The sequence below is a fragment of the Mangifera indica genome, chromosome 16 (assembly GCF_011075055.1).
Source record: "Mangifera indica cultivar Alphonso chromosome 16, CATAS_Mindica_2.1, whole genome shotgun sequence".
In the NCBI taxonomy this organism is placed as follows: Eukaryota; Viridiplantae; Streptophyta; class Magnoliopsida; order Sapindales; family Anacardiaceae; genus Mangifera; species Mangifera indica.
This window is the reverse complement of record NC_058152.1, coordinates 7,331,914-7,352,953: the sequence shown is the minus strand read 5'-3', so window position 1 is coordinate 7,352,953 and position 21,040 is coordinate 7,331,914.

Here is a 21,040-nt window from a genome sequence, read left to right as displayed (position 1 = left end):
AAATTTATCTCATTAATAACTTAACTTTTAAGATGTTACTTTCACACCTCGTATAACTTTTATATGATTTTTATTATCCTTTGCAAAGCGCTAGCCAACCCCAAATAATTAATCATGAAGGATGAAATAGATGAAGATAAAGATGCAAACAAACATTATACATAGAGAAAAAAGAAAAACCACGACATGCAAGTGAAAAGGAGAGAGATGAAAAATGTTTACCTACTTCTTTGCCTCCTACGAAATATAGGATGATGAAATGCAAAAGCGTCCAAAGCAAGTCCACCGCAAACCTTCTTTATCACCTTGGCCGAGAGACATAAGAAAGAGAGAGGAGAAAGCTTTTCTTTTGTTAGTTAGAATGTGTTTACAAAATAAGCTTAGCTTAGTTCAAATGAGCTAAGAGCCTCCTTTGTATAATGGTGGGTCAAAATGTAATTTGGAAATTCTCTTTTTGCCAAACAAATTCTCAATTTGTGGATATGTCCAACATGTATATTAATTATATGCTTTAGGCATCGTAGTTTCATCTAACCAACATTTTAACTTTTAAAATGTTATATTTGCCCCCATATAACATTTACATGAATATTATTATCCTTTGGAAGGTGTTAGTGAACCTCTAATAATCAATCCTCACTTTTAAAAGCTTAGTTTATTGGTATAACCCTTTAGGTTTACTGTGGCATAGTCGTGAGTCTTCTTTAAGACGGTCCAAAAGGTATACAAAAACTTAACGACTATGCTAAATATCTAGCAATATGTCATTACCACTAAACCATAATGAAGAAATACTTCATTGAACCTAATATCCTCAATCATACATTTTATATGGATAATATCCTTCTGTTGTCAAATTCAGATCTAATTCAGCCTTATAGATCATTAAAACCCTAATTTTAATTCTATATGAGTCGTTGATTTAAATAGGCCAAAGGACTTATTCCCACCAAAGTTTGCTGTTTTCCCAAGTTTTTCCTTATTAACTTTAAAAATCTCATTTACCTACATATGAACGGTTAAGTTTGTTAGTTTTAAGGGCAAAATCATTATTTATATTTAATATTAAAAATAAACTTAAATGTGATTTTATTTTTTTCTCTAAACCCTAAAAACTAACAATTTTCTCCTACCCAAGTTTTCAAAAACAACATTTTCCACCTAAGGTTTCTAATTTTTTAGATTAAAGTTTTTGACGACAACCGATGATCTCTAAATAACGTCTCTTCCTCTCTGACACATCCTCCTTCTGACTGTGCTCATTTTAATGTCCTCGTTGATGAAAACTCTTTATCGAGGAAGAGTCTTTATTAACGATGATGCCAAACAATGTTAGAAAGAGCACAACCAAAAGGAGGATACACCAAAGAGGAAGAGACATTGGTTGGAGATCGCCAATCATCGTCAGAAAATTCAATCTAAAAAATTAAAAACCCTAAATAGAAAATACTATTTTTGAAAACTTAGGTTAGGGGGAATTGTTAGTTTTTACGGTTTATGGGGAAAAATAATATAACTAATGAACTTAGTTAATTTTAACCACCCATGGGTGGGTAAATAGGATTTTTAAAGTTAATAAGGGGAAACTTAGGAAATCAACATACTTTGGGGGGAATAAATCCTTTGGCCATTTAAATATTCGAAACTCGTTTTTACGAACATCCATCGTATGGCTTACATTATATTCTAGCTAGAAATTCAATTTCTAATATTTATGAATGTTTACTTCAGAACTTAGATTCAGATCGAATTATTAGATATTGAGAATCTAAAAATTTTTGAGTTATCAGATTCCATTTTAAACATCATTCTTCTTCATATACAAATAACACATAAGCAATATGGTTGGTCTTATGTGATATGATTAAACCCATATATATATATCATATGAATCATGTGTATTTGTATTGGATCCGACCATAATATCTCAGGCCAAAAGATTACTTTATACACTAGTAAGATTTAACAATAAGTCAATGACTATGATTTCATGACCATATGACTTATCGTTATTAGTTATATTTGAAAATCGATTCTCTAAATATTAATCCATACCAATACCGTAATGACATGACCATCATCGTCTCCCATACTAATGTCATCTCATGCTATTCAACAAAAGTATTTGATAAGCCTATTATATGATATAATTGTCCAAGTTAAGTCATATTCATAAGGAACAATTCGATGACTCGGTTTGTATATTAAATGAGTCATCCAGACAATTCAAATACATATTTTATATCATCATAAATAAAGGAAACAATTTATGCATATGAACAAAAAGGCTAATTCTTTTATTAATAAGTCATCATAAATGTACATACAAGATTAAAATGGCTCTGAAATTGACAATATGAATGGTTCCTAAGACATACACTAATAAAACTCTCACTTGCACTAGAGTCATTCGCCATTGTATTGCATACCCATCTTCTGAAGATAATGGTCCAACTATTTTAGTGTTATTGCTTTAGTTAACGGGTTAGCTACATTTTCTATTGATAGTGTCATTTGTGTTATTATCTCTCTAGTTCCAATGAATTTTCTCAAAATGTGATACTTCCACTAAATATGTTTGAACTTTTAATGTCTTCTTGGTTACTTTGTCTATCAATAGCACCTGTATTGTCACAAAACATGGATATTGGATAAGTCATGTTCGGAACCATACCAAGTTTGGATACAAACTTGTGCATCAATACAACCATTTTTGCTACTTTTGAAGTGGTAATATATTCAGTTTTTGTATAGAAGTTAGTTGTGGTTGACTATTTGGAACTCTTCCAACTAACAATACTTTCATTACAAGTAAAAATGAGCCCTAACGTAGACTTTCTATCATCAACATCTGACTAGAGATCAGAGTTCGAATACCCTTGAATGTTTAACTCTAAACACATATAACTCAAGGTAAGATCTTTAATCCTTCTTAAGTACTTAAGGATTGATTTCATAGTTGACTAATGTTTTTCCCCTAGATTGGTCTAATATTTGCTCATAACACCAATGACAAATGTTAAATCAAGTCTCATACATAGCATTGCATATATGAGCCCTTGTACTAAAACATAGGGCATATTACGCAACCACAATCGCTTTTCATCAATCTTTGGACCCATATCTTTAGAAAGATGAAGACAGTTAGTGAAAGGTAAAAGTCTTCTTTTTGAGTTTTCTATGTTGAACCTTTTCAATAATTTTTCTATGTACAATTTTTGAGATAATCCAATTATCTTTTTCATTTTATCTCAATAGATATGAATTTCAAAGACATAGGTCGCATCTCCTAAGTCTTTAAATGAAAAGGTTATGGATAACTAAATTTTAACCTCATTCATCATCTTAATGCCATTACTTATTAATAGTATGTCATCTACATACAATATGAGGAGTGTTAGAATGTAATCTGTAACACCCCAGGTCCAATAGCCCGGCCCACTGTCAAGATATTGTCCACTTTGGACACACAGTCCATCATGGGTTTGCTAATGGGCTTTGCAACCCAAAACGCGTCTTAACAGTTTAAGGAGCTCACAGGCTATTTAACCAATCCAATTCTCCCACCACTAACCAATGTGGGATCCATAGCAGAGCACACACAGACCCAGCATCTCTCCCGTGCTTTGTCGATGTGGGATTCGCCTAGGGGTATCACATACACCCCCCCTTACGGGACTCAGCGTCCTCGCTGAGGTTTGCCCCACCATCGTTCAAGAGGACACGCGGAGTTGCTCTAATACCATTTGTATCACCCCAGGTCCAATAGCCCGGCCCACTGTCAAGATATTGTCCACTTTGGACACACAGTCCATCATGGGTTTGCTAATGGGCTTTGCAACCCAAAACGCGTCTTAACAGTTTAAGGAGCTCACAGGCTATTTAACCAATCCAATTCTCCCACCACTAACCAATGTGGGATCCATAGCAGAGCACACACAGACCCAGCATCTCTCCCGTGCTTTGTCGATGTGGGATTCGCCTAGGGGTATCACATAATCATTAACCCATTTGTAAATACAAGGTTTATTTAGATTCTTTACAAAACCAAATGAGTTGATTGTTTCATCTAATTGGATGTTCTAGCTTCTAAAAGCTTGTTTCAATCCATAAATGAATCGATATAACTTGCATACCCTTTGTCTTTTTGAGGTGGATATAAAACCTATGGGTTGTTCCATACATATGTTTTCCTTAATGAATCCATTGATGAAGGTGGTCTTGACATCTATTTGTCTGATTTCATAATCATGGTGTATTGCGATAGCTAGCATTATTCAAATGGATTTAATCTTAGCCACAAACGAAAAGGTTTCCTCATAATCTAACCTTTGTTTCTGAGTATAACCCTTCGCTATTGGTCCTGCCATATAGGTCTCCACCTATTTGTCATTTTTAATCTTTCCCTTGAAAATCCACTTATAGCCAAAAAGAACAATTCTTTTCGATGGATCAACAAGTGTCTAGACTTGATTAGCATGCATGGATTCTATTATAGAATTCATTGTTTATAGCTATCTACCTAAATATGTATTTAGTATAACTTCCTTATAACTTCTAAGATCATCACCATGATCAATTTCTCTGACCAAGCAAGATTCAAAATCCCACTTGAAAAGAAAATCGTATCTATCCATAGATCTAGATATCCAAGAGGATCTTTGTGTTGGAATGGTAGAATCTGATACAAAGGTCCACTAAGTGGACAATCCAACTTCAATGATATTGGTTTGAGTCTCTTTGGAGTTTTTCTCGAGCTTAACATTTTTTTTTTAAGCACCTTCTTCCAAGAACTCTTTCTTGGGAAAATACTTATTTCTACTGATTATTATTCTTTGTTCAATCAAGAAGTAAAAGTAATATCCTAAATTATCTTTAGGATATCCTATGAACCAACCCTTCTCTATTCTAACATCCAATTTATCTGATTTAATTACTTTGACATAAGTTAAACATCCCCAAATTTTCATATAATAGAGACTTAGGCATTAAGAATACCATAACTTATACAGTGTTTTCTAGACTAATTTTGACGGTGCTCGATTCAAGATATGTATAGTGGTCTAAAGGGTGTATCCCTACAATGACGCTGGTAAGTCAAAGAAGTTTACCATTGATCGTAAAGTATGATTTCTCCTTTAAGATACAACATTATGTTGAGGTATGTATAGAATAGTTATTTTGAAAATAATTCCATTATCCTTCAAGAATTCTTGACATTTTGTACTCAAGTAATCTTTTCCACGATCTGATCGTAGAATTTTAATACTTTTTATAGTTTATTTCCCTACTTTATTTCTAAATTCTCTAAACTTTTCAAGAATTTTTATTTGTATTTTATTAAATACAGATACTCGTACCAAGAATAATCATCAATAAAGGTAATGAAGTAATGAAAACCTTCCCTAGCCATGTGATTAAATGGTCCACATACAGCTGTATGTATTAACTCTAATAATTCTTTCGCTCATTCACCTTCACTTTTAAAGGGAGATTTGGTCATCGTGCCTTAGAGACAAGATTCACACATTAGATAGGGTTCAAAACCCAAATAACTTAAAAGCCCACTTTCTCCAAATTTAATTAATCTTCTTTCTCTAATATGACCTAAGCTATAGTGTCATAGAACCTTAGGGTTTGTTTCATTTTGAATTCTTTTATTAGTAACAGAATTTATACGATAATCATTCAATTCCAATACATACATGCCATTTGTTTTTATAGCTTTTCCCACTACAATATTTTCACAAAATATCACACATTCATTTCCATTAAATTGAACATTGTAACCAAACTTATATAAGGCAGAAATAAAAATGATATTTCTAGTGGCTTTTGCAAAATTCAAAACATTATAAAGTCTCAAAATATGCCCTGATGGTATTCTAACTTGGCAAGTTCCTATCTTCAAAATGATCTCGATCTCACCTTGTGACAAAATATAAATATTTAGTTGTGCTTGTATAGAAATGCACACGTGAGACGTAGTTGTTGAATCTACGATGCAAGAATGAGTATTTGAATCCTAACTTAATTTGAATTCAATGACTCGACAATGGAATATACATGTTTTGTTCTTTTTAACGCTGTCCAAGTACAAAAGACAATTCCTCTTCCATTGTTCATCTTGCTGATAATGGAAACACTTTGCCTTTTCTTTTTTCTTTTTTGCCTTGGTGGGAAATAGTCATTTGGCCTTTTTAAAATTCCTCTTTTTAGGTTCAACATTTAGACCCTTCTTTTGTTGCCTTTTGGGCCTTTTATTAGCCCTACTAGTAGAAGTCGCATAAACATCCACATGTTTAGAGTCTTGCTTCCCTTGCTTATAGAGCTCTTGAAGCTTATTAAAGAACTCAGAGAGTGTCTACTCTATCCAATTCAAATTGTAATTAGTTATAAATGGTTTATAACTTTGTGGGAGGGATTGTAGAACCAAATTCACTTTGATGCGGTTCGGTAGGATCATACCCCAAAAGTCTAATTGCCATACAACATTAATCATTTTTATGACATGTACATTTGAGGTCATGCCTTCCCTTTATCTCATGCTAAAGAGCGAAACACATAGCTTGTACTTAAAAAAAAGACAAAAAGACAAAATATTTATCTAGGTTGACCAATCAGACCTCTCTTAGTACGAGAGGTTTGATATTAGTTATGACTATGCATCGACACGTTTTAATTTTATGTTATTGAATTAATGTAAATGGTTATATTTTTTCAAATATCACCTAATATACAACATAAAATCTGATGAGACCAATCAATTAAAAACCCTCAATTTAAATATTAAGTCTAAGATTATAATACCCTCAGGTACATTTCAGGGGCATTTATATCTTTTGACCCTGTTTTGAGATATTTCCAGTTTTAAATACATATATATATATATATATATATTCACATGTATGTGTGTGCTATATATATATATATATATAAATATAATATTAACAAAAAGATAAAGATATATATATATATATATACATATATATATGGATATATATCCATATCTCTAAAGAGAGAAAAGACAAAAAAGGAACATTTTAAGCTTTTTTCCATCTTTTCCCGTCTCTTCTAGAAGAAGGCAGTTTCCTTCCTGTTTTTGCTTTGTTTTTGAAGAAAAGTGGGTGATTTGGAAGGGTTTTGGATACATATTATATGAATATATTAGTGTGTTTTGGTGTTGATTTAAGGTGGTTTTAGTAATAAGAGGAGGAAGACAAAGAGGAGAGAGCCAACTTCCAAAGATTTGGCTTGAAACAAGGTAAATGGTGTTATCCTTGGTATGTTTCATGTTTTATGCTTTTGGTTCCTTGGTTCTATGTTATAAATGATGATTTTGAAGTTGAAAAATGTTGTTTTGCCATTTAGAGTATCTATGTGTGTTAATTTGTTCATGGCAGAAAGTTTGATGATATTTACCAGTTTGCCATTGACTTCGTCTTACTTTTTGACTGTCTTATCGGATGAATCATAAGTGCTATTATAGCTTGTTGGAACTCTCTTTGAATCCTTGTTTCAACAATATATAGCTTGTATGAATTAAAGACTGTTTAGATAGTTAAATTGTATGAATAAAAAGACTGTCTTACCAAATAAATAGTAAATGCAGTTTTTGCTATTGATTTTGTCCCATGTTTTGACTGCCTTATTAAATGAATCATAAGTACTGTTATATCTTGTTTGAAAGCTCTTTGAATTCTCTTTTCAACGATATATAGCTTTTAGGAATTAGAGACCGTTTGGACTGTTAAATATTGTATGAACCAAAAAACTGCTTTACCCAAATAAACAGGAAATACAGGTTTTTGCCATTGAATTCATCCTATGTTTTTACTACCTTATTGGATGTATCGTGAGGGCTATTATAGCTTGTTGGAAAGCTCTTTGAATCCTCTTTGCAATGATATATAGATTGTATGAATTAGAGACCATTTGGACTATTAAATTGTATGAACAAAAAAATTGCCCAACCAAATGAATAGTCTTGTGAACAGTATTTCATAGTTTTTGGAAAGAAAGAAAAAAAGGAGAAAAAGGAAAGGAAGAAAGAAAGAAAGGAAAGGAAAGAAAGGAGAGAAAAAAGAAAAGAAGAAGAAAAGAAACAAAAGCAAGAAAAGGAATTTGGGGCTCAAGATTTAAGGGTTGTCCCAAGAGTATGGTTTGGGGACTTATGGATAGTTTTATATGGAAGCACGATTAGTAAGATATAAGGCACGCATATATGCTATGAACTATAAGGGGGCACTTTACACTATACCGCCCTAAGTAGGGCACATCCGTAGTAGGATATAGACCCACAGTAGGGTCCGCTCATAGTAGAGCATAATTCAGATTCAAAAATGGTGTAGTGAGAGAGAGGAAGAGAGCTCGAGCTTAGAAAAGTGTCAAATCCTTGTAGTCAACTTCCAAAAAGTATCAAATAGACACTAAATGGGACAAAGTATGACCCAAATAGTAAAAAATGAACTAGATTATCCCTCGATTTCTTATGAAAGTTATGATATGAGATTGAGTCCTAAGAATGAGTTAGAACAGGAAAAAAGCTAGTTTATTTAATTTTTTTTCCCTTACTGAGTGCTCTTATCTCTCACTTCCTTTTCTTTTATGATTGCAGGTATGGGTGATCGAGGTAACTGCGAGGTGGGGTCAAGTCAGCGAAGATAGACCCAGGTTGGGGTTGGTTACTATAATACCCTTAGGTATGTTCTAGGGGCAATTACGTCTTTTGACCCTGTTTTGAGATATTTCCCATTTTAAATATATATATGTATGGGTGTGTTTATATATATATATATATATATAAATACAAAAAGAAAAAGAAAAAGATAAAAGATAAAAAGAAAGAGATAAAGATGTATATAGAGAGAGAAAAGACAAAAAAAAAAATAAAGGAAGCTTCAAGGCTTTTCCATCATCTTCCCATCCATTCAAGCAGCCACCATTTCTCATGCTATTTTCCTTTGTTTTGTGAAGATAAAGGAAGGAATTGAAGGGGTTTTGGAAGACAAAATAATAAAAGGAAACAAAGAAGTACTTTGGAAGCCTTGGTAACCAAAAGATCTCCTTCCTTTCCCTTTACCTATGATTATATATATATTTGCTACATGTTATATGAATATGTTAGTGTGTTTTGGTGTTGATTTAAGGTGATTTTGGTGATAAAGGAAGCAAGACAAGAAAAAGGAAGTCAACTTGCCAAGATTGGCTTGAAACAAGGTAAGGGTTATCATCCTTGATATGTTTCATGTTTTAGGCTTTTGGTTCCTTGGATCTATGTTATAAATGATGATTTTGAAGTTGAGGAATGTTGTTTTGCCATTTGTGATATCTATATGTGTGATTTTGTTTTTGGCAGAGAGTTGGTTAATATTTACAGTTTTGCCACTGATTTCATCTCACTTTTTGGCTGTCTTATCTGATGAATCATGGGTTATATTATAGTTTATTAGAAAGCTCTTTGAATCCTCTTTTCAATAATATATAGCTTGTATGAATTAGAGACTGTTGGGACTGTTACATTGCTTGAACAAAAAAACTGTCTTAGCAAATAAACAGTAAAGACAGTTTTTTGCCACTGATTTTATCCCATGCTTTGGCTGCCTTATCTAATGACTCATAAGTGCTATTATAGTTTGTTGGAAAGCTCTTTGAAGTCTCTTTCCAATCATATATATCTTGTATTAATTAGAGATCATTTGGACTGTTAAATATTGTATAAACCAAAAGGACTGCTTTATTAAATAAACAGTAAAGACAGTTTTTGCCACTGATTTTATCTCACGTTTTGGTTTTGTTATCTAATGAATTATGAGTGCTATTATAGCTTGTTGGAAAGCTCTTTGAATCCTCTTTTCAATGATATATAGTTTGTATTAATTAGAGACTGTTTGGGCTATTAAATTGCATAAAAAAGAAGGCTATCCTACCAAATGAACAGTTATATGAACAGTATTTCACCGTTTTTGGGAAAAAAAGAAAAGGAGAAAAAGGAAAGAAAAAAAGAAAGAAAGGAAAGGAAAGGAAAGAAAGGAGAGATAAAGAAAAGCAAGAAAAGGAATTTAGGGCTCAAGATTTAGGGGTCGTCTTAAGAGTATGGTCTAGTGAGTTATGAATAGATTTAGATGGAAGCAAGATTAGTAAGATATAAGACATGCATGCATGCTATGAACTATGAGGGGATACTTTACACTACATCACCCGTAGTAGGGCATGTCTATAGTAAGACACATATATAGTAGGACATAGACCCCTAGTAGGGTCTGCTCGTAGTAGAGCTCAATTCAGATTCAAAATGGTGTAGTGAGAGAAAGAAAGAGAGCTCCAGCTTAGAAAGGTGCCAAATCCCTATAGTCAGCTTCCAGAAAGTATCAAATAGATACTAGATCAGATAAAGTATGATCCAAATAGTAAAGAATGAACCAGATTATCCCCTCAATTTCTTATAGACGTTATGATGTGGGGTTGAGTCCCGAGAGGGAGTTAGAATAGGAAATGAGATAGTTTACTTAATTCTTTCCCTTTACTGAGTGTTCTTATCTCTCACTTCCTTTTCTTTCATGATTGCAGGTACAGGTGATCGTGGTAGCTGTAAGGTAGGGTCAGGTCAGCGAAGATAGATCCGACTGGAGTAGGTTATCTCTGGTTTATATTACATGCATATAGTCGCATGTTCTAGTTGACATTTGACCTTTTTGAGATGATTGTATAGTTGTATAGGATTACTCCATGTTTTCATATGCTTTCAGATGAGTTTTTATATGAGTATATACATCTTTTGTTCGTTTCTAGATTTTTAATTTTTTTAGAATAATTTCTAAACATTTTTAGTGATGCGCTCATTTTAAAGTATTTCAAAAAAATATATATATAAACACTCTGGATATTAATTTGTAACATTTCTCCTTCAGTGGATAGTAATTTTTGGGGAGGGATGTTACAGTTACCTATGGTTTTTGTTACATACATATGATATTGTTGATTTTTGGCCCTATTCAGATAGTTGTATAGTTGTATCTAAGGGCATGTATATGATTACTCTATGATCGTAGATGTTTTGGATGAGTTTTCATATGGGATATATACATCTTTTGTTTGCTTCCAGATTTTAAGTTTTCTTAGAATAATTTCTAAACACTTTTAGTGATGCGTTCATTTTAAAGTATCTTTTTTAAAAAAAAAATAGATACTCCGGATATTAATTCGTAACATTTCTCCATCGGTAGGTAGTACTTTTGGTGAAGGATGTTACAAAGATCAAATTGGTTTCTTCCAATATGATGCCCTAATTAAACCCCTTTTCTTTTAAACCTTATTCACCAAAACGAAGGGTACACTTCTACTAGGTGAAAAATTAGGAGATACTCATATTGGATCTGACTTAACTATTGTACATTGCTTGTTCGCCAAAGTGAAAGTAAAGTATATTAGAGGCATGAGTAAGGAATGTATTTGTTGATTCAAGGTGATATGTAGTATTTACTCTACTGATACCGAGAGTCGCATTTGAGGCTGCATGATTTGTTGGGCCAAAACCTAGCTTAAGATAATGGGTTTTTAATGATTAATTTAAAATTTACTTAGTCAATTATTTGAACTTATTCACCAAAGTAAAGGGGAGAATTAATTTGATGAGGTCTTGGTCTATTAGAAAGTTCATCGAAACTTTTTGAGTACAATAGTAAGGGTTATTGGCTTAAGGAAAATAGTGAGAGCATTTTAATTAATTAAATTTGTAATTAAAATGAATATTAATTATGAACAAAATTACTAATACCTTTATCTGTAAGTTATAGATCACATAATCACCATGTCAAACCCAATGTATTGATCAATTCTTATAAAGGAAAATAGGTTTATTGGAAACAACTTTATTGATTGGTATAGAAATCTTTGGATTATTCTGCTTTAGAAAAAGAGGTTGTACATCTTTGAGAGGTTGTTGCCTTATGAATCCGGTCTTAATGCCACCCAAGAGGAAAATTATATTTTTAATAAGTAATTTGATAACTTTATGGAAGTTTAGTGCCTTATGCTAACTTCCATGTCGTTTGAGTTTCAAAAGCAACAAGAGGAAATGGATGCTTCATCTATACTTGCACGCCTTCGAGAGTTATATGTCACTCATGCAAGGGTTGAACGATGTGAGGTGTCAATTACATTATTTGATTGCAAACTCTCTAAGAGAGGACAAGTTGGCCCTCATATGGTCAAGATGATTGGTTATATTAAGTGGTTTGTGAGCTTGGGCTTTATCATAGACAATAAACTTGTGTTGTCGTCCATGTAGTCGGACACTTAATCTATGTCTTTCTTGAATTTTTTATCCTTTGATGGCTCATTATTTTTCTTGTTTAACTCTCCTTTTCTATGCACATAGCCTAGGGGTATAATTATCTTTTGTCTTTGACTAGGAGTACATGGTTGTGTGCTTTTCCATCTTTGCCCATGTGCCTCCTAACCCATATACATGGGCATGTGGCATTTAGTACACAACTGTGCATAAAATGGTGCACACAAGGAGTTAACTCACATACCCTGTACATGGGTCCATGAGTACTTGCCATGTGTTTTTTATTACACCCTATCCACTTTTAAAAAGCCATACAGTGACATATGTCTTATACCAATGACCATGCATATCTTCCTTTAGAACAAGCATAAGATTTGTAAACTTTTGAAATTTCTGGAATAACATATAAGCGTGTATATGACCATACATACCCATGTGTCACAATATAGAAATCGTGTCTTAAGGGTTTCTATGTTGTATAGACGTAACATAAGCATTATAATCACACCAACCAATTTTGACCATGTCTTTACAGAGCCCTAAACAAGTATTGCATTATTGCGTTATCAAGCCAAAATGTATAACATTCATAACATAATCATGTTGATATGATTCTTGGATGTATATGAATTAATCAAACATTTTACTTTGTTCCTAATCCACCAAAATCCTTACACATATGCAAACATTATTGCTAATATGTATATAAACTCTAATTTCATCAATTCCACACAATCAAGAGGCTAGGCAATCATATGGCTCATCATAATTGCATATTAAATCAAACATATCATATAGATCACCATTGCTATATCTAAACAACCTTATATCATGCATGTAACTGTAAAACTCTAAGATTTCATGATCAATCAATGAAAACTGTGCCATTTACTTGAATTTTGATGAAAACGCTCCCCTTGTGTATCTATGTTTGTGTTGATTCTGGTGATCAACAATGACTTTTCAATCGACAAAATTACTCTCTTTCTCTCTTACATTTTTTGTTTTTTTGTGGTTGTGAATGATAATGTAAGAAAATTAGGGTTATCACATATTTATATTATTCCAGCACGTGATACACAAACCTGTACAAGTTATACACAGTTGTGTATCAAGTTGCATAACTTGAATAACTTCCTATTTCGTTATGATCACAATCTGATCTAAATGTTTGACTTTCTGAAGATCATACATGACCGTGTATGCTTCCATACACGGGTGTGTACCTCCAAAAAACAATAATCACCAAATTTAAAATCAGAGAAAAAGACTAAAATGCCCTTAGACTTGCCTATGGGTTTTATAATAAGAAAAGGTAATTTTGAGATTTGTATAGTCGAATTTATAGAATTATATGGCATATTGTTAACAATAAGACATGTGTTAGAATATTGTATGTTAATCATGGCAATTGGTGGATTTTAGTGGCACTTTTAAAGGCTAGCTTATCAATATTGTGTTTTTGGCCTAAATCAAAAGTACTATTTGGATTGCTTAGGAGTGAATGTAGTAGTCAGAAAACACAATTCAAATGGAATCAAAATTTTGGAAAATAACGACACATGTCCATGTATCATGTGACACATGGCTATATAGTTTTGAGGAAAACTCTTCCCATATTTGATGTGTACATGGGCGTGTTAGGAGAAAGAATACCTTTGGGTTTGTGGTTGTTCATATTAGGAGCCATGTATTTATTATTTAAATATTTGTTGTCATAAATGTTTTTGAGAATTTTTTAGAGGTGACACATCACTTTGGGTACATGTTTCAGATAGAGGTGTATAATTAGAAAGGAGTGTTACAAATGCTAAAAGAGACATCAATGACCACTTAAATTTGTGGCCACAGTGGGACTGGTTTGAAGCTTGATCCATATCATTTTGGTCATTAATGAATATCAATTTACATTAAGGACAAACATAAAATTGTGTCTCAGCCTTGAAAGATAATTGTTAATGAAAGGATCTTTTTAAGCTATTTGCTTGCACTTTATTGACGGGTAAACATGATGCTTTGCTAGAGGCCAATCTTGGTATATGATCATATTCAACTTGAATCCATAAACTATTGGCTTAATAAAGAGCTTAATGGTATGCATGAAGTTGTTTTGAATTCATGAGGCATAAGATTATCTGCGACGAATCGAATTCAAATATTGGATTGAGGATTTTGAGTCTTGAGTGGTCTAAGTGACCAAAATGTAATAATCCTAGTGTTTATAGGTTATTAAGAAATTGTGATGGATTTGGGCTTGTCCATTATGATTGAAAAACTTAATTGGCTTTTTGGCATGGAGACAAATGACCATTCCTCTTAGAGGAACAACTATTTGTGCTGACTTACATTTAAATGTTTTATCTGAAATCTTATCAAAGTGTGTAGTGTGATTTTCAGGATTTCGTAGATTTTGGATGAGATAAGATGAAAGGTGAAATGACTATTCATTCCATGTAAACTATCATTTATGGCAAATTCTATAAAAGGAATCGACTGATCATAATTTTTCTTCGTCGTTTTGTCTACAAAGAATACATTATGAATAATTGTGCCTTTTACACTTCTATTTGTTCATATGTCCTAGCAAACCATTTTGAACATTTTTTTATTTCCATTCTATCCAAACCCCGTGAGGATACCTAAGTTCCTCATTTTCTTGTGTTGGAAAATATATTCTTGGCCACACAAAGATAAGTGAAGCCTTCAAACGCTAGTATAACATATTTGAATTATCTTGTGTTGCTTTGCATATTCATGTAATACATTGTGTATAATGTGGTATGGTTTTCGAGTACTTTTGCATGTTTAAAATTTTTTAAATTGTCCTTTCGTTGTCACAGCCAATCTATTATCGTTGGAGTGCTCCAAGATCATCAAGCTCTATCATGGTGGCACTCTAGGCAAACACTTATAATCCTCAGAGCTTATAGATCTAGTAGTGTTTTAACCCTTTTTAATGACATGATAAGCAGTTAAACCTACCCAACTTAAAGGCCACCAACACAAAATCATCTTAATGTATGTAGGGCCTCTCTAGAGAAGATGGTTGATTGTGCCTTAATATTTATTCCTATTCGACTGGCAAAACTAGCTTCTTAACTCCCTAATCTAATCTATTAATCTGTATCCTAAACCCTTTTCACTATCTAATTACAATGAGGAAAATGATCGAAGCCACTTACCATATTGTTTAGAATAACAATTAGTGGATAATGTTGACAAATGTCAAGAGCTAGTCACTTATTTATAGGATAATATATGCTTAGTGTCCCAGGACACAAATGTCATTCAAAGGTTTAATTGAATCTAAAATACATGGTGGCAACAGAAAACACTCAAATATGAATTCATAACTCGTGGCTTTTGGATTAAGGGATTTATTTTACATATAATTATAAGAGAATATGCCTCATACCTATGTCTAGAAGCTTTATTAGGCTAAATTCATATAAGGGGTTAATTAGATTAACGATGTGATACTCCTCCATATAAGGGCTTCATGACATCAATAGAGTGTGAAGATTTTTAGAGTGTCTCACGAACCGATTGGATAGAAGGACTATAAAAAGTTATTAAGGAGAAACAATTTTATATGAAATTTTCTCTCCTTATTTGATAAGGACGTCTAGGGCATATAAATATGCAATATGTGTCAATTTATAAGATATATCTCATTACCTTAGTCTATTTATTTATACTCTACCCCCTAAAAATTGGATATATGCACTTTTGTCCCAGTCTTTTAATTTCTATAACTAGGCCTAATATTGTGCCCAATATTTATTCCTAACTATTATGCCATATTTTTTAGATAACCAATTTTGGGATAACCCAAGGTAATTCACTCTTTGTGCATTAAACCATATTCTTCTAAGTTATAACAAATAACCCCTTATTGTTTGTGACCAATATTACTTTAATAAGTTGGTAGTGAATAAAATTATGATTAAACTACAATTAATCATTTCTTTATTTATAAACCATGTTTAGCCTCTAACAAGATATAATTTCAATTCAATAAATAGAGAATTAATGTTAATCAATTTTAGCTTTCAATGGTACAATTATTTTGTAATTAAATCCTTTCATTATTATGATATCTCATCAAAGATCAATCATAGAAATAATATCTTAGCTCATGTAGCTTCTCAACTTGAATTCTAAGACAAAGATAAAATATTATTGGATTTAGGCATCAAACCTAATCCCCAATTCAGTTACAAATTTAATTGGTCGTAGTCATTTATCAAATAGCACCATAAGATATATTTTTCCTATACCTAAGAGTGATGAATCCTTCATTGATCTAACATCTTCTTGTTAGAATTCTCGACATAGCTAATAACTACTGTATTAATAGCTGTTTGAAAAAAATTCATTAGTCTAGAATTAACCTAGGCTGATTGGTTCATGAAATGTTTTGGTTATCCAAAGTCTAAGGATCACATGCATGACCATCCATTGGAGGATTTATTTTATAGACATTAGGGTTACCATCTATGCAGAATCCTCTTGGCAGGTAAGTTCGGTTAAAATGCAATCAACATTCATTTATGTGTTGCACCAAGTTGACACCAACATTCTTAACAAATGAAATCTATTACTACATTTTAATAGGCTTCACTCAACACGATGATAGTTTTCTCATATTATCTATTCCCTTTATCAAAAGAATACTAAGGCTATGAACCTTTTTATATAAACCATCATATGTGTTTATAGGATTCTCATGATCAAGTTACTCTTTTATCCTCTCGTCATAATTCTATCAATCTAAGGGCATTCATCATACATACATAAATACATACATACATACATATATATATGTGTCTCTGTGTGTGTTAAGAGATGAATAAATGTTAACTGATTGATAATAAAATAGGATACAATGTGTGCATGAAATTATATAAACAACCATAGACAATTAGCTTTAGATAACTTACTATAACAACTATACTCGACCCAAACTCTTTAGGTAGCATAACTCAATAGACCTATAAACTAGATGTGCACAACAACCTAAATGGCTTTTGGGCCTATAAGAAGAAAATAGTCAAATATTTACCATGACTTAGTCATGTTGATATTCTTTGTTATGTCTCTTAACACCATGATAGTGAAGACTAAAGAGTTAAGAATAAGAGAGGACATCCCTTTAGTCCATTAGAATAGCTTATGTTATAGGTGGTGAAAGCAAAGTCAACATAAACAACAAATAAGCGACTAGCTGAGATGTGCTTCCTAAAAGCAACATCAGTTGTTCTTGTTTAGGCACTTATGAATATGGCAGTAGAGTGCATCATCAAACGATGAAGGAAACATTAATGAGATCCAACCATCTCCTCCTCTCAATCTCACACAACGATAAGATCCATGCTTCTCGAAAGGTGGCATAAACAAGATCCAACCTTCTCCTCTCGATCTCATAAGACAATGAGATTCAAGCTTCTTAGAAAAACAACATAAATGAGTCACTCTAGTGTTAAGGGTGACGATAGTGCAACAAGGATCAAAGTTCTGAGTCTTTGATGACAAGTAAGGGTTTTTACGAGATTGACGAAAGATATTGTGAATTGGGGTAGGTAAAAAGGTATATAGGTAACTTTTAATGTTAATATAAGGCTATAAAAGTAATTTAACTTATTTCATTTATATTAAAACTTCAAATTAAACTATTGAAGGTATTATCATCTTATTAATGTTTTTGCACTAAAATTTAACATAATTTACTAGAAGAACCTGACAGAGAGTGAGAAAATGTCACTTTTAAAGTTTAAGGTTAAAAACAATTATTTAGAAAAAAAACAAAAGGAAAATAATTATTCTCCCATAGTTTCATTTAGACATGGCAATTTTGGTTCGAATTTAGGGGTCCTCAGCCTCCCCAACTCTAAAAGGGAGAATTCTCCAATAGAAATAGAGATGTGGATGGGAATAAGGATGAAGACGAAAAAAATCTTTGTAATCGAGAACAGGTTGGGACAAGGATACATATGTCCTCACCCCCTAAATCTAATATATTTTAAATGTTTAAGGTTATTACAAAATTGGCCTAAATCAAATATATATTTACTAAAAACTATACCCTTAATAATTTTTATTACAAAATTCGCCACCCATCTTTTAACCCTAAATCTAAATCTCTTTTTTCTTGGATATTACACTCACTGCCACACACCCAACCATTATCTATTTATATTTTCTCTAATCAATCATAGCTTCACCATCTTCTTGATTTTGAGTTGGCCAGTGTTGAGTTTACTTTCATAAGTCTACCTCAATATGATTACCTTACACCTCACATGTTTACACTTAAGCTTTTGTGTTCATGCTATTGAAGTTGTTGTATTGTTTCTTAATTGTGTAGAAAAGCCGATGTTTTTATGAACGTATGGTATTAATACTTTTGTTTATTGCAGTCTTTAGTGTCACTAAGAAGCAAAGACTATCGATAATAATTTCAACTTCCATCTAACGAAGTGTAAGGTGTTAGAAAAAATTGAAGATGTTAACATTCAAAATTCTTGATCCTTAAAAAAATTAATATCTTCTGAAAGTGGTCATCATATTGCAATTTCAGTAAAAAGTAATCATATGCAATCTCCTATTGTTAAAAGTAATAAATCAAGTCAAGAGATGGATAGTTCTTGTTCAAGCCCTCTTCAAAATGCACCTAACAACTCTTTTATTATTGGTCCTGTTGGAAGGTGTAAATCAATTGTATGACAACATTTCAAGAAAGTAAAGGTTATTGGAAAAAACAAGGCAGAGTGTAACTATTGCCACAAACAATTGGTAAGCAGGCAAAAATGACACCAAATATTTACATGATTATTATAAAATTTGTCTAAAGAGAAAATATCATGATGTAACACATAAGTTGCTTGTAGGGTCCCATGGAGTGAATAATAAATTGACATTATCCACTTGTCAATTTGATTAAGAGGTAGGTAGAAAAGACCTTACAAATATGATTATACTGTATGAGTATCCTTTAAGTATAGTAGATCATTGTGGGTTTAGGAGATTTTACAACACCATTCAACATTTGTTTAAGATGGTCTCTAGGAATACCATTAAGAAGGACAATGAACATTTATGATGTTTAAAAGGGCAAGACAATAAAATCGTTAAACAAAAATTTGAGAAGAATTACAATCACTTGTGATTTGTGGACTACAAGCAACCAAAACAAAAGGTACATGACTATTACAACCCACTTCATCGATAACAAATGAGAGTTACAAAATAGACTTATAAGGTAAAAGTTTTTTTTTTATGTTTAATGTCTTTTAATATATTTTGTTAATATATATATATTTAATAAACAATTTTCTATTTGAATTGTAGGTTTGTTTATGTTCTTGCCTCATATACAAAAGATATGATTTATGAGGTATTGGTCGATTGTTTTTATGAGTGGAATATTAATAGAAAGTTTTCCACATTGACTATGGACAATTGTTCCACTAATGATACAATAAGCATTTATCACTTAAGCTTTATGGTTCATTGTTTCATATGTGTTTTTGTGCTTACATTCTCAATTTAATTGTTCAAGATGGTTTATTTGTAATTAGTGATGAAATTGCAAAGATTTGAGAGAGTGTTGCCTTTTGGAGAGCATCACCTATAAAGGACAAAAAATTTAATAAAGCAGTCAATCAATTAGGCATTCAAATTACAAAGAAATTGTCTCTTAATTGTAAGACTCGTTGGAACTTAACTAATCTTATGTTTAATACTACTTTGATTTACAAAGAAGTTTTTTGTTGGTTAAAGCTTCGTAAGTCAATATATAAATGTTTACCAATGGAGAAAGAGTCGGACTTGGCACAAGATATTTGTGAGAAATTGGAAATATTTTATAATGCCACTCTATTATTTTTTGATACTAAATTTATGACTGCAAATGAATATTTTTTGAAAATTTGTCAAATCAAAATTAATTTGACAAAATGGCTCATGATAAAGAAGATGGCTACACAAATTATTAAAAAATTTAACAAGTATTAGAGTGTGATTCATGGTGTTATGGGGGTGGCCATTGTTTTAGACCTTAGATTCAAAATAAAATTGTTAGACTATTTCTTTCATTTGATAAATGGAGATGACAATAAAGACGAAATAATCAAAATTCAATAATATTGTCGTGATTTGTTTTATGAATATCAACTTGAGCATATAAGTAGTACAAGTCAAACTTTGTTTGCTTCATCTTCTTCTCAATCCAGTTTTTGCAATGATGAGTACCTAGCATGTTTTGATATGTTTATTGAACAAGAATCAAGTAATATCTTAAGAAAGTCAGAATTTGAATGTTATTTAGAAGAGCAACTTTACCTAAGAGTTTGGACTTTGATATATTGACTTGGTGGAAGTTAAATGGGCCTAAATATTCAACATTGCAGAAGACTGCTCGAGATATTTTTGCTATTCCAATCTCTACTGTTGCTTTTGAGTCTACTTTTAGCACTACTAGAAAGGTACTAAGTCTACTTTGCAATAGACTTCAAGTATATTTGAGGCATTAAGGTGTTCTCAAAATTGGTTATGGGCTGACCAAAGGGGTAATAAAATGAATTTTTATCTACTTTAATATCAAGTTAATAATTACTAAATTTTGTTAGTCTTTAATTTTTTTTTAAATTTTCTTGAAAGGTGAAAAGTCTTGTTCAACAATCTACGATGATAATGATTCAAAAGATAGTAAGTATTTTCATTAATCTCTCTAATCAAATCAAATAA